Consider the following 23439-nt stretch of genomic DNA (forward strand, 5'->3'; position numbering starts at 1 on the left):
TGCCCAGCCAGTCAGCCCCAGCGTGTACCACTGCATGGGATTGTTCCCTCCTAAGTGCATGCTGGGGAACAGATAGCAACCTAATATATTTTAGTACATTTTTGCTGTAGAAATATCTGAAATGCTCAGAAATAAATTGTGGACCATTATCTGAAATGAGCTCCTCAGGCAAACCATAAGTGGCGAACGTTACCAAGCACTTCAGTTGTTTTTACAGCACAGGTCATGTGCACCATTGCTGGTCATTGAGAACAGGTAGTGGCTGCCATGAAGCACAGCTCCTTATTTTTTCCCTGCAAAATCAATGTACTCCCATTGCCAGGACTTTGGAGCCCAGTTCCAGGGTGGCAGAGCTCTTTCTCGTCTGCTCTGAATCGTAACAACCACTTTCCATTTCCACATCAATTGAAAGCCAGGCATCACATCACAAATAAGTTTTGGTCACCCATTTTGCTTTTTAATGAGCTGTTTGATGTTGCCCATGCGACTCCAGTTTGTTCTGTTTTCATTCACACAGAGCTGTTACTGTTCAGCTGCGCAGATGCAAAAGTGCAAAATCTTATGGTACCTTTTTCTTGTTTCCAGAGCATTTGCTGTAGGTAAAATAGATCATTTAGGAAGACTTCACACACAGAATTTACCCTATGTATTTTTACACATATAAAAGCAACTTGAACATTGTGTCTGTATTTGCATATCTTTCTCCTACTCCGTAATCCCTGTCATATAGGAAAGCTGCTTAGACTGAAGCCCATCTCTGCAACTTGGCTACCGTCAGCAGGGGAATAAACTGGTCCCAAGATCTTTACTGTGGTCCAGGGCCTGAGATGAGGATACAGTTATTTTCTGAACAGAAACTCCTGAAATGTAGTAACCCCCTCAAATGATGCCTGGAGCCTCTTCTGCTGGAAAGCAGCTCCTTTCAGCTTTGTTCTACAAGCAAATACTTTGGATTTTCCTCTTCCTACCTTTGCCAGGGTATGAAATGACTACCCCTGCTCCTAAAAGGGGCAGCATTGCATGTTAATTCATAGGTACCTGTCAAGTAAAATGTACCAACAGGTTAGAGCTACTCAATTGCTTTTTTGCTTCTTTAAAAGCCTTATTTTCCTACCCTCTCTAAACTTGCTTCGTAGTTTTCTGTATGAGGGTAGACACTGGACTCATCAATGTTGATATATTTGGGAGGCATCTTACATAGCCAGAAATGATCTAATCTCCTAGGAGTTCTGTGGTTCTGGTGCATTGACTATTTCTGTTGTCTTTTTCAGTAGCTGTATCCCTCCTGCAGCCATCCAGTCCCCCAGCTGAATGATCTGATTTTGTAAAAAAATGTACACTGTCTCTTCACAACCTCCTCAAGGTGCTGCAAACATTGCCCTGAACCCCTCCCGGATAGTAACATGGCATCCCAATAACAGGCGCCACTATCAGCAGCATTGGCCCACGATTCTGTAACTGCTGCAGGTGCATGGGCTGCCCCAGTGGGGAATCCTTCCCACTTAAATTGCCCCTCAGGCATGTTTGCTGTCTGAAGCATTTTTGTCTCTGGCTCCATCACCATCTCTGGCTGGTTTGGGGCAAGACCTCGTTGATAAAACTCACTCCCCCTGCCCATTCTGCAGACAATATTGAGTCTGTTCATGTGTGCAGGTATGTGCAGATGCTGCCTCTGGCACTGATCTGTTCAGAGCCAGCTTGGGTATCTCTGCACAGGAGCATACATCCGTCTGCCCCTTGTGGTTTAGGTTCCAAATGTAATAGCTCCATGAGTCCTAACGCTGCCCTGGGAACCCAGGCACCACGTGCCATCGGCAAAATCATGCCTGCTTTTCAATCCATCCAGTTGCTTATCCTCAGACTTTCACAGAGTATGTGGCAGAGGTCTAGCCTTACAGCATCTAGGCATGATCTTGTCAGCCACCAGCCTGCTGCTGTGCCTTTTACCATTGCCAAGTTATATCAGTGGCAGACAAAGGTTTTTTGGGAGTAAGTCTTATACCTCTTATTATACCAGTACCACTTGTACTGTTCTTTCACTTTTCCTCCTCTGCCCAGCATGCAGTTTATTGCCCTCTCATCCATCCCAAGATTACGTAGCCAGTCTCTGTCTACCGATAGGGAGCAGTCTCCATCAGTTATAGCTCACTCTTATGGTGAACTGATACCTATAAAGCTATGATGCCAGGAGCTTTCAGAAGCTCCCTTTGTTGTAAAAGCACATTTGTTTCCCAAGCACAGCTCTATCCTGTAAGATGTCCCAGCCTGTATTGTCATTGTTACCCTCTGTTCGGGCCCTTCCAGCACTATGTGCAATGAAATCAGTTTATTTTCAAATTTTCATGCATTTTTCTATGGAGATTCAAGCAATGCAGCTGCCTCCACAGCGAGATCTAGGGGCAGCTCCTTCTTGTCCCCAGCATCCAACAGCTTCTTGGCTCTGGGTGTCTTCTTCCTCAGAAATGATCTCTGAGAGCCTTTTGTGTGATTTATCCATCCAGTCTGGGGAAAACAGCCCCTTTCTATCCTATGTTTTATATATTCACATAAAAATACTGTTCAGAACTATGAATATGTATCCAAAAAAAATCAGTACATTGGAAAGTGTCCGTATTTATCCTTTGGAGTGTTGCTAGTGCTTATAGCAAAAGATTAGGAGCCCCAGGACACCTGGGTCCTATTTCCAGCTGCAAGGCAGTATCTTCCAGTGATTAGAGCTGAGGACTCCTGGGTTCTGGCTCCCACTGGGGAGAACCATGTTGTTGTGGTTAGGGCAAAGCACCAAGAGCCAGGACTCCCGCCTCTGTACAACTGAGTGCATCTCTTCCCTGTCTGGAGCCTCCTTTTCCACTTCTGTTTCACCCTGTAGAGTGGGGTATTGAGAGACTTAACAAATGTTTGCAAAGTGCTTTAATAACCCCCTGTGAGAGGGGCAGGTGCAGTGTAGTGTGATGCACTATTATTAACAGCCGTAAATGGATGCATCTGAAACATGCACTTGTGACCTTCCAGAGCAAAAAGAGCAAATGCAATGCAGAACAGCGCGGCCCCTCACTGCCAAACACCTCCCCGTGCCAGGCTGGATCCAGCCCGCAAGCCGTAGGTTACCGGCCTCTAACCTAGTGGTGTCCATAGACCCACAGTAAATGCCCGGTGCGTGGGGAAATATAGGTGCCAAAGAATGGGCTGCCCAGGAGCCAACATACTGAAGGGGAGCCCCCAAACTTGCCAATCAGAAAGGCTGTGGGGATGAAGCAGGAGAAGGAACCTCGGCTCCCTCCTCTTAGGTGGATTCCCTGACCGCTGGCTGTGCAGTCATTCACATGCTCTCACCATCCCAGTGAAGAACAGTTAAGTCTGTGTGGAAAAGGGGGCAGCAGGACATTTAGCTTAGACCAGTGCTGTCCAGCTTTGGTGCAGCTGAGGACCGTGTGTTGTGCAGTCTGCAGGGGCAGCCCCCTGGATTCCTCCCCCCCTCCTCGCCCCCCCAGCAGGCTGCACCAGTTGTTTGCAGCTCCCCACCAGTGCCATGCAGCCCCCCTGCCATGGCAGTTGCATCAGCCGTATGCACCCCCACCCTCTGCTGCACAGGTAGCGTGCAACCCCCTGAGCCCTTCCTCTGGGGTGGCAGTGGGAGAGGGAGCCACATGGAAACTGCTCATGGGCTGTCCCTGGGTTAGACAATCCTAGGGCCAGAGAGTTAGGGCATGGGTTTAGATCCCATCAGGAAGAGGAAGGTTTTGAATACAGTATTGGCACATCTTAGGCAGCTGCTGAAGCTCCTGGGCTAGCGTGTGAAATCTGCTCATGCACACTCTGGCTGTCTTGTGTGGGAGGTGAGGTGTGCTCTGAGAACAGCTACTGCATCCGATGCAATAAGCAGGGAGGGTCTAGTTTGTGAATCCTACTGCAGATCCCAGGCACTGCAGCAGAACTGCGTTTTTCAGTCACGCCCATTCCCCTCTGCCTGCTCTCTACCCCGGCTGCTGCTAACCCACAAGGGCAGGGTTGCAGGCTCTTAAGCAATTTAACTGTCAATAAACCAGGGGGTTGGAGGTGGGAATTCACTGGGAAATCTGGTCACACCATGACAGCTCTCTCCTACTTCTCACCTCTGAGAACAGCTGCCACCTACACTGATTTAGGGGCCTGCCTTTGTCTCCTAAATTTGAAAATGCTAATCGTTGTTCTTTCCCATCCAGCAAACCCAGCACCTGCCTTGTCCCAGTGTTTCAACTGCAACCAAAACTTTGCAGCCCAGCTCTGTTGCTGGTGCTTATTACCACAGCTCCACCAACTGCCATGAATTATAGTGAGTGACACCAGCAGAGGATCTTGCCCAGGTTATTTTTCTCTCCTTGTTAGTGAACCTTCCCTGTAGTGTTGTACATCCAAACCTCCTGTTGCAGCCCAGTGTCACTGTTCAGCTGAGCGAACTACAGCACAAAAACGTGGGAGAGCCCCAGGCGTGCGGGGGATAGTATGGACATGTCTTTTGCTTCCCTGCTGAATATCCTCAGGCAAATCATTTCCCTTCTCCATGCCTCAGTTTCTCTTCTCTTAGACTTGGAGCTCTTTGAGCAGTGACTGTCCCATGCTGTGGACCTGTGAGGTGCTGGGTCCACTGGGTTATTTGGGTATGTTTGGTGCTTGGCACAGTCTCAGTTGGGAGGTCCTAAGCATTGTGACTTATGCTGTGGGTTGTAGGCAGGAGGTGCACTCTCCTTACATGGACTATTCAGACTTGGGTGATTAGGGCTACCTTCTGCCCTGGACCTGGGAAAGGGCAGGGAATGGAGGAGTCCTAGCTCCATTTCCACCACCCCCTCTTGTTATCTGGAACAGCTGGAAGGGGGCAGCTAAAAATTAACACCCTTGGGAGCAAAAAGTGTCTTTGAGTTGCTGTAGCTCCCAGAGCTGCTCCTGAGATGGTGGCATTCATATCTCCTGGCTGTACCTAATGTCACAGCCTAACCCTAAGTGCTGTTGAGACTCAAAGGCTCCTGCTCCGCATTGCTTGCTCAGCATCCCTCGCAGTCCGCCTGCTTTGATTTAGGTGCCTAATGTCAGCCCTCTCATGCTGACCATGGTGGACAAAACTGTTAGAAATGGACTGCACCCGCAGAGGGTGTAAGGCTTCCTGCCAGTGCAGGATCCGGCCTGCTGTACTTCAGACTGCTGAGAGGTGCTGTCAGTCGTGCTGAGTCAAAATAAACTCATGCATAAAATTAAATACAATGAGCCTTGAGTTCTTATACTTGGCAGTCTGGAATGGTTTATAAAGGACTCTCAGTCGTTTGCATTAAATACCCCTTGGTGACTCACAGGAGACAGCCGGACTGATTTATGCTGCAGCCAATTCAATGTGAACCCAAATATATATTAAGTATTGTTTGCTGCTGTCGTTTCTCCGCCTTCTGCTTTCCCAAAGATCCTTAACTTTTCAATCAGTTTCAAAGCCCTGAATGCAGCAAATCCTCCGAGAGGGCACAGGGGGACCCACAGAATAATTGCTTGGGGGACATCAAGGCAATGGGGGCAGAGTTTGTCAGCCAGAGAGCATATTTATCCTTCCACTGGATGAGGGAATGAGTGTGAAATAAGCGGCTTATAGAACATGGAAGCTCCAGTCCTCAATTCCCCGTGCTTGGATTTGAGCATCCTCCATAGGGCCATTATGAGCCTTCTCATTCTATCTAATAGGGCCCCCTAGGGGGATTAGTGATATTGCTCCTGCATACATACTGCTGTTCTCTTTAATGAACACAACTTGGCATTAAATCAGAGCAGGGCAGGGGTGTGGAAATGCATGTCCCTTTGCATCAACGATCTGGTGGAAATCTTCCCCCACAGATGTACGTTTGTCTGAGTCCCCTGTGGGAGCTGGGGCGCTGGTTGTAGCCGTGTTGGTCTAAGGATGTAGGCAGACAAGACTCTTTGAGTAAATCCGATATCTTTTATTAGACCAGCTCAAATAGTTGAAAAAATTATTCTTTAGAAGCTTTTGGGTACAAACACCCTTCTTCAGGCAGACGCTCCCTCTGCCTGAAGTTGATACGATAAAGATATTAGATTTACCCAAAGAACCTTGTCTGCCCGTGGGAGCAGAGCAGCACAGTCCACTGGGTGCTTGAGTCTGAACAGACTGCACCGGGGTTTGTAAACTGGTACAAGTTGGTACTTGGGAGTAACTGGGAGGCAGTAGCCCCTGGGTGCAGACAGCTGTCCCCATCCTGGTCAGTGCTGCTGACCTTGCGCAGTACTCTGGCCCGGGGTTGTGTAGGATCATACCCTCAAATGCAGAATCGAGGCAAGATGTGGAAAAGGTAAAATAGCAGCAGGCTTGTCCCAGGAGCGTCTGCCAAACCGCCAAAACACAGCGTCAGGGAGATGCTTACAGAGCCTCATGGAAACAAAAGTTCCTGAATGCAAAGGACTGAAAATGGCCTTTTAGCCTTCCTCGGGCTGACAGCAGGGCTATTTGTAGGCAGTTGTGGTAAACTCTGAGCAAACAACAAGCTGGCTTGGATTTCATTCCCCCCTGTCATAGTAAATCCAAACCATCCAGGTCAGTATAAATGCTCCTGTTGATCCTTAACTCTCAGCCCAGTAACATAAGTGGGGGCAGGGAGGGAGACTGGCTGGGATACAAAAAGAGAAGCAGCTGTGCATTGCCACCTCCAGGCCTGTGGTTGCACAAAACTGTGTCAGTAGCTGGGTGTAGATGCTGCCCAGGGCGCTCAAGCATCTAACTACACCTCAGCCCACTGTGGTAAGCAGTGTGCTCTAGTGGCTGGCTGTGAGGGGACCTAGGCTGAGTTATGGCCACGTGGCCCTATCCATTGTCCATCGTGTCTCATTAGGGACTTTGGGGCAAGGACTGTCTGCGTTTGCATCTCTCCTTCCATGCGGGGGTGTGGTCTCATTTAGGGACTTCTGGTGCTACAGTAACATCAGTATCTGTGCTGAAGTCCATAGCGAGCACCTAAGAAGTACATCCCCTTTTAAAAATAACACAAAGAGTACTAACTGTGAAGTCAGGAATAGGGCCCACTGTTGAACTTGGATTCCTGAAGCCCCAAGAAGATCTGTGTTCCTGAAGACAAGTTCAGCACGTACTCCAGATGCTGAGGGGCAGCACTGGGATTATTTCTGTGAAACACTTCATTCCACCGTGTTCTGCGACGGGTGCCTCCTAAGTCAAAGTGATGCTTATCTCCACGGGGTGGCGTGATGACTTCTCTGTGATGCAGGTCCCATGCTGCTCCTTCAGCTTCATTAGAACTCAGCCTGTTTTCACACCAGATGTCCCGAGCTGTTTGCTGAAGGGGGTTTTATTCATGTATGAAGCACAGTGTTAGTAGGTTAGTGCCCTGGCTTTGAATGTATTTGAGCAAGTTGCCCCATGGAAGTGACTTCTGAATACGATTCCAGTTTTGTTGGTAGGGCTCATACAGTCATCCAGGCAGAGTGCAGTTGGCTGCCATGAAAATGCAGGGTTATGCTGTAGTCGTTAAGCAGCTTTTAGATAATCAATTATTATTTAATTAAGTGCCATCAATACTGGTCTGTCTTAATGTGCAGCCCTGAAAGACCCCAGCTGGCAAAGGTAAGAACAGGTGGCTGTGGGACAAGGCCTGAGAGCAAAGTGCTGCATGGCTCTGATTATTCTTACCTTACTGCATTTCTGTAGTGCCGTACAAAGACATGGAAGCTCAGAGAGGGCCTGGAAGGAGGCAGGGCAGGGCGGCACCATAGAGCAGAGATTATCACTGAGGGTGTGGCGGTGCCCTGCTGTGATATGAGATCCTTTTAGGGATGCCACGGGATACCCACAGCACTAGCACTGTTCTGTATGCAAACACCTGCACTGATTCACAAGACAAACCCAGAGACTTCAATAGGAAACCGTTGTGTCAAAAGCATTCTGACCCGTTGTGGGCTCTCTGAGTTCTTTGCAACAGAAGACATGCTCTTTAATTTTTCTGTAGTCAAGAACAAGAGAAAGCTAAGAGCTGGCATTTTCCTTGAGTCCAAAAGGTTGAGAACCACTGCCTCAGAGACTGTCGTATAGTGAGGTATAGGATTTCGCAGATGATAGCCCACTTTGTCAGAAGCCATGAGTGCTGTAGTCTGTTCATAGCCTCTGACAAAGTGGTTTGTCACTTACAGAGCGTATGTCTGTCTCTGCCAGTCAGCCTGTAAGGTACCACCGTGCCTTTCTGTCTTCCTGACTTCCGGCTAACACAGCTAACCACCTCTCTCTTCTCAAGGAGGAGAGACCCTGTCTCTAGAATCTCATATGAGGAGTTTCCCCCTGAACATTAATGATTGTTCCTGCTTCTGATCCTCCTGACATCCATAGTTGTGTGGCTGGTGGTAGAATTGCCCAGCTGGGGTCTGCATTTAACACAGCAGAGGAGGAAGCAGTAGCACAGTGTGGAGAGCAAAGGGTTACAGAGGAAAAGAGCAAGAGCCTTGCGGCTGCTTGTGAATCTCTTTAGCTCTGAGTGTGCGTGTGAGCTTGAGGAAGACGCAGTGAGGGTGTGTGACAATTACCAATGGAAATTGAACATTTGTTATGAGTTAATATATTCTGGTTATCTGAAGGGAGATAAATGCAGCGGCTGCTCTTGCTGCAGCGGGGAGGGGAGCTCAGTGTAGCAGTGGGCTAGGAGGGGTCTGCATTGCCGGGAGGGGAAAGTTAGCACTGGGAAGGGGCTCCCTGGAAGGAGACTGACAGATGGATTGGGAGGCAGGTGCACAGGGGGCTCATCCTGGCAGAGTCGGCACCGTGCAGTAACCCTGGATTGAAGAAGCCTTAGGAACAGAGGACTGGTCTTCCCCAGACGAGAGGGGCCAAGTCCCCAGCTGCCCTAGAGGGACATGAGTTTTCTCACCTGCTGTAAATGAGTCATCCATGTCCCCACAAAGAGCCTGCCAATCCTAGAAGACCAGGCTGCATTTAAGTATGGGTTCAGTGCTGCTGGATACCTTCAGGGGAATCTAGCTGTGACTGGCAGTTGCGGGGCAGCGATATCATTTACAAACACTGTACTCCGCAGCGAATACTGATCAGTATGCAGCTGCCATGAGAGATGTTTGCCGTATGCTGGTGCTGGAAAGTTTGCTGTATGTATCTGGGGTTAAGTTCACTAGCAGGAAGATAACATGATGGAACCAGATACAAACCCTCTGGGTAGGCCAGGCAGGAGGTGAAAAAACAAAATACAGTCACAGCTAAATAGCCTCATCAGTTTTCAGACCCAGCCAAAGGAAGCCAGCTTAGTTTAAGATTAAGCAATGCCTTGTTTTTAGAAATCTGGGCAGTCACTGCATTGAGCCCCTGAAGGTGTTGAGCTCAGAGGCTACAGAGCAGTGTCAGCGGGGATTGCTCAGGTCCACGAGGTCCAGTCAAAGAGCAGGAGAGTTATAGGGGATGAAGGCAGGAGGACTGGCACTTGAGAGGTGTCCGCAGAGACCAAAGGGGAGTCCCACATGCAGCTTTCCCTGAACTGTGACACTCACTAGCACTTCCTTGAACAAAGCTCCCCAATCTACACAAACTGCAGATTCCTGTTCAAAATCTGATAACATTCAAAATCCAGTACCATGCATTAGGTAGTGTCTACATGCAAACAAATGGAAACAGCTGCAGCCTTGGATTCTAGTTGGAGTGGCTTGCTTTGGTTTATGTACCCTAACTTTCTGGCTTTAAACTGGAACAAGCCTGACTCAAACCAAAATAAGAGTACCTCTGTGGCTTTTTGCAGTGATGCAACTAAACCAGATTAAAATCTAGCATTTGCACTCAAGACAGATCCCAAATCAAAATCTTTCCCACCCTCATTCCTGCCCTCAACAGTGTTTAAGTGGCACAATGCCTGGCTTGCTATGGCAGGTTTGTCCACTGCAGCACTCAGGAGTGCAGGTGTGGGCCAGGACCTGATGCCTCGGGCACTAGTATACATAGGACAAACAGTCGCTGCCCCAGAGTGCCAATTTGGCAGGCAGTCCCCTCTGATATGGCAATTCTGCCAGGTCTACTACACTGTGGCCTCTGGCTACAGTGATATCCTCCTCTGCTAGTCCAGTGCATTAGCCTTATGAGCCAGTTCTTTAAGGCTGTTTCTTACTTTTTTTACATTAATTTAATCTTTTCCCCACTTTCTTACATCAAAAACAAAAACAAGCCAATAAAAAAAAAATCCCTCTCCTTCTTATATTTAAGGACTCTGGGCTTCAGCATTGCCTAACAAGGCTGTGGCTTAATTACAGCACATCCTGAGAGCACAGTTTCATTCTAATTTGCTTTAGAGCCTCTAGGTTTTCATGTTTATGAGCAATTCAAGCCAACAGCTATGATTTCTAATGGGAGTCAGGAGGGAATGTGGTGGTTTGAAGCTTGGGATTTAAATCCTTTGCCAAAGTGGTTTATGAGCTAAATCCAGTGGATGAGAAAGCTTTCAGCTGGGCAGGGAAGGTGTAGTGTAGCTAGCAGGGCTTGGAGCTTGGAAGTGAGGTAGTATGAGTGAGTGGCTAGAGCAATTGCCAGTGCTGGGACATTTGGTCTTACCTCTGCCATTTTCCAAAGTAAGTGACAGTGTCTAATGTTACAGTCCCAGTTTGAATATCAGTGATATGAATGTAGAGATCATTTTGTGATGGCTCCTCATCAGTGCCCTTGTGGCAAGCTCCAGTCCTGCAGATTGCTAAAACAGCACCTACAGTTCCCATTTTATGGCTGGAGAAATCCTATAGGTTGGGATCACACCTCTTGTTCATCTGCATGGAAATTGTATTTTTGAAGCTGAAAAGCAGTGTGGGGCCACTGAACTGACATACTGAAGGCCCCGAGAATAGGAGTGACCCGGAGAATTCATGAACACAGACGAGCTAGTTCTGATCAAGTGAGAACTGCCCCCACCGAACACGTCCTGTCAAGGGTCTTACACCAGGTTTCTAATCACCCTTACACCACTGCCTTCAGAGCACAAATCACACCTGCTCTGTATGGAGCCTTCCCAATTCTACACAACCCACTCTTCCACTTTCTAATGTGTGCAGACCCGCAGGTGATGGCTACACTGTATTGGAAGAGCTCCTGCCACATGGGGCCAGAGCCGTGGGCCCCTAAATCTCATGGAGCCATGCTTCTGGGCTGCTCTCCTGTAGGTCCCACATATCCTCCCCTGCTTCAGGAGAAGGCCAGGAAGGAAGTAGGGGGTACACATCTGAGCCCTCCCTGAATGAGAGGCCCTGGACTCTGGACATGTGCCCTAGCCATTGGGCTAGCAGGTGGGAGGGTTTTCCTCCCTCACAAACTATAGCTAGTTCTGTTTTTTTTCCTAGATGCACTTTTGAAGACGTATGCACACACCTACCTAGGTGGAGTAGGATTGCCCCAGGGTACATGCAGCCACAGTGGAGCTTTCTGGGCATGTTCAGAAGGGCAGTCATAGCTGTGCAGGTGGAAACAGGATAAAAAATCTGCATAACTGTAAAAAATAGCACATTTAGATGTCTAAGTAGCACTTAGGCATGTAAAAGTGAAATTAGATTTGGCCCTAAGTGCTCAGATACCCTTTGGCTAAGTACAGACAGTCAAAAAGCCCAAGGCTGAATTGATTCAGCCTTCACAGGGTAGTCTAAGCTGTGTAGATTGAACTGATAAGCGAGTGAACAGACATTCACTTTTGATTCTGGAAATGCAGCCATGTGCCTGTAGTGGCCCAGGCCAGAAGCTGGGGGGCATTTGAGCAAACCTACCTGCTTGGCTTCGGCCAAGGCTAGCCCATTTACCTGGCAAGGGAGGTGGAAAGCATCCTGGGATGCTGAGGGACTGAGAGTTAACTTGACTCTGGAGTGGATCTTGGACAGAAGTTCAATAAACCGATTTAACCTAAATCAGTTAACTCTGATACTATATCCATCCAGGTTTATCTTAAACTGGTTTCAACCATTTTGAAAATGGTTTATATGCGTTGAACTTCTGTTGTGTTACAGATTTGAACCAGTTTCCAATCACTTATACCGGTGTATGCGTAATTTCTGTCCCTAGCCTTTATGATTTGTAAAATCTCCCTCTTGGTCCTCACTGTGGGCCCTTACAATAAGAGCAAGACAGGCCATCCAATTGCCAGGCAGAAGGGGTCTGAAAATGTCTAGAGAAGCAAAATCAAATTGAACCAAATAAAAAAGTTCACTCCCATTTAGGCCTACCTCATTGCTTAATAGCCTATGTGTCAGTGCTCAGTGAAGAAGGGATCCCAGCACCTCTGGTAGGCAGTGAGAAAGTACATGACTATCTACCCATCTAACCTGTGGCTGTTTTGTATTTTTTTAGGTTATCCATCTCTCTTGCCCATCAAGAGATCCCTACGGTATTGACTGACTGGTCCATGCAAGTGGCCGTGGTAAGTCCAAATCCTATTGACCCTGTTTTCTGACAGCCTCCTGGGCTAAATCCATTCCTTGGTGTAACTCCCTGGGAGTGGCTGGAGCTAGACTAGAATGAAAAACAGCACCTTTGAGTAGCCTGAGAAATTTAAGATGAGCTCCTCTGGAGCAGAGAGGTAGCTAGGCACTGGGAATTTGTCAGAGCTGATTCACAGTGTTTATTCTTCCTATAATCTTCCAGACACCTCCAAATATAAGCACAGGGACCAGTGTGTTAATGAGGAATTTATGACAACCCTGAAAGTCTTACACAATGAAAATCATCCTGGTCTGTGACCCCCATAAATCTTTGAATCTGCAGAGTGCCAGCACTAGTCCCAGGACCAGGGAGAGCTGGATGGCTTAAGGTTATCTCTGGTGATGTGCTGTGGGCAGGGGTGTCATTAGCCATTTTTGCTCTCTGGACAGAGATGTCAGAGAGTGGAGGCATTTTGTGGGGGTTGTGCTGTGACCCTGGGTGCTCTCTCCATCTTGGATGCTGCTGTCACGGTGTGGGTTCAGGGACACAGGATGCTGCTGCCAGGGTGCAGACTCTCTGGGGGGATGCCAGTTTGGTGCCCCCTCTAATTTGGCCCCACTTATACTATTGGCTGTCCTTAATTAAACATGTTCTATCCCCATGCAGTATCTCCCTCTTAGAGTTACAATGTGATACAACCTGGCTTTTTTGCTCCTACTGTCAGTCCCCAGCAGTGGATTGCAGTTTCCTCTGTATCCAGTTACTCAGTTCATATTTATTCATGTGTTTTACTCTTGAGCTAGTGGCCAGCATTTGACATTCAAGCTGTGTTGGTTCAGTTAGGTACTGTTTGCCAGGTGAGTTGCACAGGGTTACTTTTGACCCCAATGGCTAAGTCTGCAAGCACCTCAGTTTCAAATACTCTGCAGAGATGATTGTGTTGCTCTTTGCACCAAAAGACTTGCTCAGCAATCCTGGTGGGCAGTGAGCCCAAAAGGGGCTTGGAGCTGGAAATCGATGTACTGGGCTGGGAGCCAGGAGACCTGTGCTCTAGTCATTGCTTTGCCAGGTGACCTTAGGCAACACCATTTCCTCATTTGCAAAACGGTAGGTATTGACCATGTTTTCCACCCTCTTTGTACAGTGCTTTAGGATTGTAGTTTATGTTTGCCTTTCTATAGCCAAAGACAAACGTACAAAAGTTACACTCACACCCTGCTCCTAAGAGCTACACAGGATGTGTATAACTCACTGAAGGCTGCGGGCAGGTCAGCCTTCACAGGGAGACATCGCCTTCCAGATGTGTGTGCCTTGAGGATAAATTGTCACCAGCTGATTTAGCAGGAACCAGAGAAGAGAGTCACTGTCAGCTGGGGAAATCTCCAGTGTGGTGGTAGGATGTGAACAGGGACACATTCTGGCAGCTTGGAGGCTGTAGCTGCTCTCAGGTCATGAGCTGTATGTCTGGAGTCAACAGGTCAAAGGACAGTGTGGACAGTGGTTTTTTGCCTGCATATTTTCATGAAAGCAGGAACTGAGCTGCAAAATCAAAGCCAGATCAGAGCTTTCTCCTTAGTAGAGGGCTGTTTGTTGCAGGCTTTGGCTCCAGCCCATGGCAAGTGTGCATGGTGTTGCCCTCTTAGTGATGCTCTTGTCTAGGGAGGTGGAATGGGAAGACAGCTGTACTGGAGTAATGCCAGTCCCTGCTTCATGCAGTGCAGTGCCACGAATCAGGACAAGCTCAGCTGCTCCTTTCTGAGAGATGATACCTAATTCCACAAGAATTCCACTGGATTGCCCCTTAATTAAGAAGCAAATTTGGTGCCTTTTAGAACTAATGAAAATGACAGTCTGCTAATGGTAGATTTGTGCAGCAGGTGCTGTGAAATCTTTCCCCACACAGCCCTGCCAATGGCCTTGCTCCCACCTGCTATTCCAGCCCTGAGCTCTGCTCCCACCCACAGCTCTGTCAGTGTCCCTCAATTTGGATGCTCAGTGCCCTGTTACGGCCTCCCTCTACCCACCGATTCAGCCATTGCTCTTCAATCCTAGCCCATAGCCCCCTCTTCTATTTCCTCTTTACACAGTCAGCTCTGCCAGTACCTCCCAAGCCTAGCCCACAGCCCCCTGCTATTCCAGCCCTTTACATGGGGTTCACTGAAATCATATCTTCATCTGATCCCCAAAGTGACCAAGAAACATGGCTATGTGGCAAAACAGAGCTCTGGGCTTCCCAGGCTCATCTGATGCCGTGAAAACTGAAAGAGGGAATGTGCCCAATTGGATCCTGGTTATGGTGATTTAAAGATAACTCACTTAGCAGTTAAGCCTTTGCGTCTCACACAATGAGCTTGTGGAACTCATCTCCATAAGATATCGGAGCCAAGAGCTAAGAAGGATTTGGGGAAGAGGAGACATGTGGATAACAGGAACATTGCCATTAAGGATGCATGAATAAGGATAGACAAGACAACATTTCAGTGAGATAAGAGCCAAACTCTAATGGGTCAGGAAGAAATTCCTTCAACCCGCAATGACCAGGGAATTTCATAATTGTCCAGTGAGGGGGATGTTGCACCTTTCTGTGAAGCACTCGGTGCTGATCAATGTAAAAAACAGTGTACTGGGGTAGATGCCCCCCGGTTTGATCTAGTTGGCAATGCCTGTAGTCCTATAATTATGCATGTGGGGCGGAAAAGTAAATCACGGTGCCCATCAAGAAAAATGCATACTCCAGCTACTGACTCCGCTCCTGTAGGAGTGCTTCTGATGCAATGGCCACAGGGATGACCACTGGTTCTGTAGCCCTCTGTCTCCTGAGGAGCCTGGCCATCAAGTCCATGCTTCTTGCCATAGTAGATGAACAACAGAGTTCCCAGGTGTCATTGTTGTCTTCTGCTCCTTCTGCAACTAATGGTGATTCGTCTGCAGTTGTAGTGCTTGCAGTGGGTTCTCTGGGGATTGTAGGTGCAGCGTGTCTGCATGAAGTGCATGATTGTGGTGTTTGGGTCATGCAGGATGCTCGCATTTCTGCCACTGTTCTGGCTTATCCAGCTGCACTCTGCGTTGCATCCAGCACGGGCACATCTCGCTTAGGTTGACAGCAGCTTGCACTTTCAGTCCCAGCTCTGAGTCTTGCCTGCAAGTATTACCCCCCCTGCTTGAATCATAGTTATCATTCTTCCTCCTCCCCCCACTCCCCTTTTCCCTTCATTGCTTCCTGAATCCACACAGGCGTGGAACTTGCTCCCATTTCTCCTGCCGTCCAAACACTGTCTCTCTGGCCTCCTCTGGTGGAGACGACTGAGGTACGCAAGCCCTTGGCTGCTGCTGTAAAGCTAAGAAGTAATTACTTTGCTTGAGATACCAACACAGGGAAATTGCATTCTCTCTCCCCTGTGAAGCATGCCTGGGAAGCAGTGTCAGGGAGGGGTCCATTCATCTTTCTGCTGTCGAACCACTGATTTGACACTGGCTTAGCCCCTCGCTTTGCAGCCCGATCGTGCACTGACAGCCAGACCAAAGGGATGATGAACACTCATTGCTACATGCAGTTTATCCCCTTGCTGTAAATGCTAATGCACCCGCCCAGTGCAATGAATTATCCTTTTCACGCCTGGCAAGCCAGTTAGTCCCTTTTGATGTTGCCAAAGCTAGCGAGCAAGGAAACGTCAGCCCATTTTCTGCAATGGGAGCACAGAGAGAGCAAGGAGGAGTTCAGAAGAAAGCTTTCCCATTCCTCTATCTTTAAGGAAGATTAACTCTTTAGAGCTGGGATCCCTCATCATCACTGACCATTAGTCTCATACCCATAGACAAGGTGAAGTGTGGGGTTACAAAAGGCCCCTCACCTAGGGGTGGGTGTTTTGGATGTTTTGGGAGAAAGGAGGAGACATGGTTATACTGTTATTGCACTGGATGAGGACTCTGGAGGCTAAGGTTTGACTCCCAGCTCTTTTCCAGGCTCCCTTTATGGCTACATAGGGCCAAATTCGAATTGGCTCTTTAGGTGTCTCCATCATGGTTTCCATGTGCTTAAAAATTAGGTATCTGGCTCCATGAGGGTGTTTCAGAGAAATGGTGGATTGGCATCTCAACTCCTTGTACAGTCAATGGGGAGAGTTAGGAGTCTCCAAAGGGTGACTCACAGAAGCCCTGAGCAGGGAGCTGCCTGGAGCTAGTCAACAGGAAACACGGAGCACAGAGGTGTTTCTGAAACCACGGCCCTCCCCGGAGTCCTGGTGTCTGACTCATGCATCTTACCTGTATCTTCCAGTGTCAGAGTATATAGCGCTTCCTTCCAAATCAGGTCTCTGGAGCCTGGAGTTGGTAGATGCCTGCCTGAGCAGTGAGGGATGCCCTTGCTCTCTGCAAGGTGATGGGTTTGCATTACCACATCTCTCTAGAATTGAATATTCAGTGTTTGAGATGTTGGACTTATTGAACTGAATCAGACCAGGGCTCATCTAGCCTTGTGTCCGCTCTCAGTTACTGACACTAGCTGCTTCACAACTTCCTAATTGTTCAGTAACTTGCCTATGAAAGCAGTTCCTTCCCCAGCTCCCGGCTCTGTCAGTGAGTGGCTTATTCCTTATAAAACCACTGCTAAATGCTTTTAAATGTCATTGTGCATGGTCTCATTAGCCGTGTGAATGCCTTATCTTTGAATTCTACTAATCTCTTGGTCCTGATGATATCTTGTGGCAGTGAGTGCCTCAGTTGGATAATGGGCTATATATGAAAGTGTTTCCTTTTACCCATGCCTTCAGTTTCATTGGATGTCCCTGTGCTAGGATTTTTAAATATAGATGGAGCACTTTGATTTGGCTTCGTTAGCGCATTCATTAATGTACACCTTTCTCATGCCCTGAATCTCCTACCTAGCCCCAAGATCATTGATTCCCATTCCATATTGCAGGACCAAGGCTTTTAACACAACTAGAACAGGTAGGTACAGATGTGGCAGTTCACATAGCAGCCCCTCATTGAAATGCATGAGCCACAGACCTGTCACCAGAGACTTGACTTCTGTAGGGTGTATTTATACTCCCAGCACTGAAGGCAGAAGCTCTTCAACTGAGCAAAGAAGCAAAATGTATTGTCAATATAAACTGAGGAGGGGGTCTCGTACTCTGTAGCCTGGCTAAGAAGTGGAGGATTATGGCTAATGCCTGCTAAAGTGGGACAATTTCCATATCCATGAATTGGAGCAGAATGAACATCCCCTGAGGCTGGGAATAGAGGGAGGAGAGGGATAAGTGGGAGATGGAAAGTAATTTGGGTGCAGAAAAAGGAGGCAAATGTTAAAGAAGCCAACAGATGAGTTGGAAACTTATTTTTGAGGAGGGGGCTGAGGTTCTAGGAGCAGTTACAGTGAGGTAGACACTGGGGTCTTTTGTCAGACCAGTTTTGATCTCCCTTACACTCTGTCCTATTTGTCTGCACCTGGTGACATAGAGGGGGCTCTGTTACTTACTGCAGGTGGAGGTGCAGCTGGTGCAGGAATCGCTGTGTCTGCAGCCAAGCGCTGCATTACCAGCAGCGCTGAGGTTTATTCTCTCTGCTGTTCCTGGGGCAGAGCCGTCCGGGGAATAGCAAACGGCAGCGCCCCGTGTCGGAGCAGATTGGCTCAGCCTGTCCTGTCCTGCTTTGGGACTGCTGCAGGCAGCTGGCAGGATGAAAGTGCTGCAGTGAGAGCAGCCTTAGTGACTCAGCACTTCTCTAGTGTGTCTCTGCTCACTGGCTTTGCTGCAGTATTAACTCTGTGCTTGCCCTGTGCACACCTGCCAGCTTCTTAGCGAAGCAGCAAGGGGGGCAGCATCCGGGGGGGGGCCAACGCCAGGGCTAGGAGTCAGCTTGGCAGAAGCAGCTGAAGCATCGGGAATGACAGCTAGGTTTCATCCACACTGCTCAAAAGCAGAAGGAGAAACTGAGGCACAGAAAAGGGAAGGGACATGGTCATCTTGCAGGCTGGTGGCAGAGGGACAGTGAGTGAGCCTGGGCAGTTGCCTGGAACAAAAGGTTCAAAACCCAGGAGGACGACTGATTTTAAGTGGTCATGAACTGCATGTGGAGTCCCTAGAGGACCAGCTCATTCATTTAGAGGCCCGTTCAGAGTTACCTACATGTCCCATTGGCTCTTTTCTCTCAAACTCAGAAGCAGTGAGACATCCCTTTTTAAGGCTTTTGTACTAAATAGCAGGGAGCCTCCGCACCCGATTCCTACCATGTCCACTGAGTAGGCTGGGGAAGCCCTGGCAGTGCTGTGGTGTCAGGGCCAGCAGTGGGGAGCAGGACATATGGCATGCTCAGAGGGGAGTGTGTGTTCATCTGGATGTGTAAGGAAGGCATCAAAAGGCTTTGCAAAACAAAGCTTAGGTGACAGTGATCAAACTAATGCTGAAGCTCCAGGCCCAGGAGCTGCCCTGAGATAGAAGCCCACATACGGGGCCATGCCCTGGCGTCCTGGAAAGAGTCTGCCTCTGAACAAGAGACTGGTTCCCAGCACTGCTCAGTGCAGGCCGGCAGGGGTGACTTAGGTGTACTGCAACCTACATCAAGCAAGAATGCAAGGCACCTGGCGATTCATACCCTTTAAAGCCAGGAGAGCCCATTCAGGTCATCCAGCCTCCCGTATCACACTGCTGGAGCGCCCCATCCAGGGACTGCTGCCAGGTGTCTCGCTCTAGCTGAGCTGGCACACAGCCCTCGCAGAGACTCCCATTCCTGATTTGAGGACTCCGGGCACTGACATGTCTCCTAATCTTCCACCAGGCGAGGAGGTTGGCTGCAGTGCAGGGAGCTTGCAGTACACATGCCCATGCTGAGGAGTAACGTGCAATGCAGGCATACAGGATCCAGGACACTCCAGACCCAACATGACAGTGACTGAGAAGCGGGTAAAGAGTGGGGTGAATTGACTAAAAGCACAGAGCAAAGTTCCAGGCTTTCCCACTGACCCTAGTGAGAGCAGGAGGGTCTTGCAGTTCTGTCCTTATGCCTTTCTGAATATGTGGCAGCCCCTTTGCTGTGGAGGGGGGCCAGGGCTACAGATGCAGGGGCTGCATACTTCATCCACTCACACCAGGTGACAGCAAGTGTCTTTTCCCCGTGGGCAGAGAAAAACACTCAGAGGGTTACAGTTTTGTATGTTCGAGGAATGCATGAGCCAAGAGGATGGAAGCACTAGGGGACAGGTGTGATCTCAGCTCAGTGGCAAGGCCAGCCAGGTGCTATGAGAGTCGTCCACACAGGGGTGTTTAGGTGACCTCAGGGCCTCCCTGTCCCCTCCCATCAGGGCAGTTTCTCTCAGACAAAGCCTGGCCAGGACCAGCGCAGCTCCAAAACATGTCGGGTGCCCAGGGATTACCAGAAGCCCTGGGCCACTATCTGCCTAGAGTAATGCCTGAGGCCTCACCCATGAACTCCAGTCCAGATGCCCCAGGACATCAGAGAGGGCTCTATCAGGGAGATAATGCCACTCGGCCAGCCAGAGCATTGCCTTGGGATGCAGTGTCAAGGACAAGCATTTGCTGCCCTAACAGCTTTTTCTGGGAGCCAGGGGCTGAATGCTGGGAGCTGCCAGAATCTACTCAGCTCTGCCATCCGTGAGCCGAGTGGAGGGTGCATCTGCAAAGCCAGATATATGTCCCAGTGATGCCCCTCAGGCAGTCTCATGGTCCTCTGGGTGATCCACGAGGGAGACTAGAGCGCTACCTGCCACTCACAGTGTCCTAGCTGAGTCTGATAAGATCAGTGCAGGTGCCTTTTCCAAAGTAACTCTGTTTTCAGTGGCTTCCTTTTTGTGTATCCAGTCTCTGAGCCCATGGGGCCTGGTTTGCAGAAGCACTGAGCATCCACAAGTAGAGCTGGTCTCAGTGGGAATTATGGATGCTCAGGCTCCGATGCTGCAGCCTGCACCATGCTGGTCTCCTGAAGAGTGGAGGTAGCCCAGAGTAATAGTTGCTTTTGCAAACATTAACAGCGATCAACATTGCACAGAAAGCAGCATGGCCTAATGGCAGGGGACTGGACTAGAAGATGAGAGAAGTGGGTTTTACTCCCAGCTCTGTCACTAACCTAGCCTATACCCCTGGACATGCCAGTTCACTGCCCTGTGCCTCAGTTTCCCCTCAGAATGTATCCTGTCTTTTTAAATGTGAGGTCTGTGGAGGCAGGGATGGGCTCTCACTGTATGTACATGGCCACTGTATGTACACCAACACTGGGGCCCTCAGCTCTATGCAGCTGCTGCTGGCTACCCTGATGCTACTCTGGACCAAGTGTACCCGCAGTCTGAGGAGACTGGTGCATTGTGACATTGGTGGGTGGGTTTTTTTCCTGCAGAATAAGGCGGGATGATGCCATCTCTGTGACCTTGCTATATCACCGCACTGAAAGGACCAGGACTGCATAGATTGCAGTGAGGAATGTGTTTTTTAATAGGCAGCTAGAGAAGGAAGAGGTGGGGCTGGGAGTCCTGGAGCAGGGAGGACCAAGGAGGGGAAGCCACTGAAAAGACTGATGGTGAAGCACAGCGGGCATGTGTTGGGTGACTGAGGAGCGGCTGTTATTGCTGCCCGTTCCCTCTGGAATGATGCGCTAGTGCTGGGGAAGTGCTGCCTGCTCTCCAGAGACTGATGCCAAAGTTTAAGTGGATTAATGGATTATGCAAGCACCATGGTCCTGGAGAGGATGACAACCCCCTTCTCTGACCAGGGTGTAGAGCATGGATCTTACCTTCCACCTGGAAAGATTTGATGTCATTCACAGGCCCCAGCTTCATAGGGAAGATTCTTGCTCCACAGCACCAAGGTGTGCAGGGCTCAACGCCAATTCTCTGTGCAACTCCAACACGCCAGTGATGCATGGCTGCAGGAGCAGAGCCAGCATTTAAGTGGGCCTCTCTGCACTCGCTGTCCTTTAGCAGACACAATGAAAGGGGCTCCCTGCCTTGTGTTGTGCTTTAGAAGACAAGGATGGGGGCATCGACAAACCCAAAGGGAAAAGCAAGGCCCTTTAGGGACATCAGGTGCTGCTTGCAAGGGGTCTGTGGATTACATTTAGTCTTGATTCTTCCTTTATTCCCTCCAGCTGGGGGGCCTCTCACCCCTCAGCCCTACTGAACCTGATTCCCCTCTCTCCCACTTAACGCATCTCAGCAGTGGCTCACTCCATCAGAGCCACTTGCCAGCGGAAATGAGACTCTTGTGCCCTGCCCTGCCCTGCCCAGACCCTGCAGCAGTGCTGGCTCTGCTGCTGGGAGTCTGGTCCCTGCTGCCAGCAGAGCCATGCGTCTATGCCGCACGCATGCCAGCATCAGAGTTAGTGCTGAGGGAAGCCTCTAGGCTACAGTGTTGGATTTGTCTGGCTCAGCAGGGGCTCGGTACAGTAGTAATGAACGGGGAGTTACCAGAGCAGCCAGGAGAGGTCAGATGAGGTCATGGCAGCACCACTTGTGGAGCCATTGCTGACTGGGGAGAGGCTGCCTGGCCTGTGGCAGCAGGGTGCCAGAGTGCCTCTGGGCCATCAGGTCTCCTCAGGCTGACCCGTTTCCTCTCTCGTGAATTCAGGCAAGTGAGGAGCCCCAGGCTAATCACTCATGTCTGACTCAGAGACTTGGAAGCAGAGGTTGCCTCATATCAGGCAACAGCCCTACCATTGTGCAGTGCAGGCAGGAAGGGAGCTGAACTGCCAAACCCATTTTCCACCTTGGCATGTTTCTAATTTGAGCCCATTTCCAAAGACCTCTGTGAAGGGGACGAGAAAGTCCCCCAGTCCCTGAAAACCCTTGAGTCTTCTCTCCTTCTGGCAGGGGAGGATCTGAACTGGAAAGTCTTGATGTAAAGTACCCAGGTAGTGCAGCCAAACATCCACTTCCCTGCAGCTATGCCATAAGCCAGTGTTTCTGGGCACTGGGGAGGCTCCAGGGTTCGGCAGCTCCTTCCGGTGGTGTTTCACAAGCATTTGGTCTTGTCCTAGTCCTTCTCCCGGGAAGAGGAGGAATGGGCTAGTGGCTAGGATGCTAGCCTGGAGTCCATACTTAAATCCCTGCTCTGCAATTGATTTTCCTGTGCAACATTGGGCAAATCAGCTAGACCTGGTCTACATGTGAATAGTCATGCAGGGATAGCTACTTTGATGACGGGTTGATTTTTTTAAATGATTAGAAGCAGACTAGAAGCAGCTACTGCAGCATAAAGCTCTTCAGACCTATTTGCCTTTTCTCCTGTTCCAAACCAAAATTAGCTGCATCCATATAAATACTTGACCTGCTGAATAATGTCTTGCATTTGAAAGCTTGTCTAACTCTTTCCCAGCCATGCATTTGGTTCAATAAAAGATATTGCCCTAGAAAACCCTTGCCTCTCACATAAACACTTTCACACTAGTACAAATGTGCCTGTACCAAGGGGTGCTGCCACTTCAGCTATTTTGTGCAGACAAGCCCCCTCAGGATCTCAGCTCTCCCCTGCCTGGCTCCCATCTCTGCAGTCCTAGCACCTTGCAGGTCTTAATGTGCCTTATCCCCACAAGCTCCTCGGGGCAGGGCAAGGCTGGGTACACCTGGGCTTTGGGATGCAGAGAGAGCAAAGCCTGAGTTTTAAAAGTAGTGTTAGAGTAATGTAGCCATGATGGTGCAGGAACGATACAGGAAGTGAGGATTTCTTAGGGTGATACCTCTTGTGGACCAACTGCACAGCTGGAGTTAAGTAAGTTTTCAAATGCAAAACATTTGTCATTGGGTTTTAAAGGTATTTAGATACCAAAATACATTCTAAAAACTGCCCTCAGGTCACAGCAAGCAGCCTGGTGCAGAGCAGAGGACTGAAACCCAGCTGCTCAAGTGCTAGGTTAGTGCCCCAATCCCTGGGCTGCCCCATCTCTGGCCTGCAGGCTTGGGTAGTAGGAGCCCGACAGATACCTTACAGACTGATGTTAGAAGAAAAAGCCCATGGACTTCAGTCAGAGCAGTCAGGCCGAGCACTTACGGATCCTACCCTAATTGATCTGTTGGTTCA

General features: G+C 49.3%; 1 protein-coding gene across 2 annotated transcripts in view; it reads left to right on the top strand.

Moving 5' to 3' along the window:
• Positions 1 to 23439, top strand: part of SYT2 (synaptotagmin 2) — a 93958-nt gene that overhangs the window by 32167 nt on the left and 38352 nt on the right. For both annotated transcript variants that reach the window (XM_019546387.1, XM_019546388.1), the window contains exon 2: positions 12347 to 12416. The gene's annotated coding sequence lies outside the window, so the exon portion shown is untranslated. The remainder of the gene's footprint in view (positions 1 to 12346; positions 12417 to 23439) is intronic.

The sequence above is a fragment of the Crocodylus porosus genome, unplaced genomic scaffold (assembly GCF_001723895.1).
Source record: "Crocodylus porosus isolate Cpor-Errol unplaced genomic scaffold, CroPor_comp1, whole genome shotgun sequence".
NCBI classification, from domain to species: Eukaryota; Metazoa; Chordata; order Crocodylia; family Crocodylidae; genus Crocodylus; species Crocodylus porosus.